The 1,283-nt window shown below is 35.2% G+C and overlaps 1 pseudogene; it reads right to left on the bottom strand.

The window, feature by feature from the left end:
* Positions 1-460: 460 nt before the first annotated feature.
* On the bottom strand, positions 461-959 carry LOC102822781 (annotated as a pseudogene).
* Between the last annotated feature and the right edge of the window lie 324 nt (positions 960-1,283).

Genomic DNA, 1,283 nt, shown 5'->3' with positions numbered 1-1,283 from the left:
AAGTCTTCTATAAATGTTAAAATTTTAATTTGATCATTGTTTATTTTTTTCCCATATTTTCCTACTTTCTTTTGTGTTAATCGAGTAATTTTTATAATTCTTTTATCTCCACTATTGACTTACTTACTAGTTGTATTCTTTTTGCTTCTTTAGTGGTTGGGGTTACAAGATCTACTTTTAACTTATCACAGTATACTTTCAAATAATATTATACAACTTCCAAATTAGACAAAAATCTTATAAAAATATACTTCCGTGTTATCCTCTAATTATTTATGTTATTTTAAAAAATTTTACCTCTACATATTTTATAAACCATACAATACAGTATTTTTAATTTTTGTTGTAAAGCTGCTTGTTATCTTTTAAAGGCATTAAAATGATAAGAAAAATCCATTATATTTATTCTTTTTTTTTTGCTTATCAAATGATCCTTTATTGAATATTTTCTTTGTAGTTCTTACCTAGATGAGCATTCCACAGTACCACTATTGATGTCATCTATGATATCATGAGGGTGGCAGCCATCAACATTATAGCCCACTGACTGGGCAGTCCCCAGGATCTCTTTAATAGTCCCAGACAGTTCTCTGGCCAAAGACTGATGTCGTATCTGCCAGGCAATGCTGATAATCTCATCTAAACTGATATTTCCACTATGCTTAATATTTTTCTGCTTCTTTCTGTCTCTGGGTGGTTCCTTGAGCGCTTTGATGATCAGGGCAGAGGCAGAAGGCACCACTTCAATCTGAGCCTGTCTGTTCTGAATTGTCAGTTTCACTGTAATCCTTAACCCCTTCCAGTCACCAGTTGCCTTGGCAATGTCATCACCAAAACCTTTTTTGGAGACAAACCCAGGGGTCGATCTTGGGGGCTAGAGGGAATGTAGCCCCAACTTTCCCACCGGTACACCTTAGGTATACAACTTTGACCTCATTGGGGTTGAACTTGGGAAGCATGGCGGAGGTGGCTGGTGTTGGATGAACCCAGATGCGGGATGACTGAAGAAAAGTTGCACCTACCCCTCCTCCGAACCAAAATCCGTAAGACCGGAAACCCATCATATTTATTCTTATATTTATCATTTTTAATGCTCATCATTCTTTGTGTATATCTATATTTTCCTCCTGCTTGAAGAACTTTTTTTACTTTTCTTATAAATGTTTACTGTGGAGAAATTTTCTCAAATTCTGTTTTTCTGGAAAAGTCTTTATATGCCTACTTTTTTGGGTTCTATCCTTCCTGGGATATATTGAGAAATGATTGGAAGAAAGATGTTCACA

The sequence above is a fragment of the Chrysochloris asiatica genome, unplaced genomic scaffold, assembly GCF_000296735.1.
Source record: "Chrysochloris asiatica unplaced genomic scaffold, ChrAsi1.0 scaffold00234, whole genome shotgun sequence".
NCBI lineage: Eukaryota > Metazoa > Chordata > Mammalia > Afrosoricida > Chrysochloridae > Chrysochloris > Chrysochloris asiatica.
Note: the sequence above shows the minus strand (reverse complement) of the source record. Positions and strands in the feature narration are given on the sequence as shown.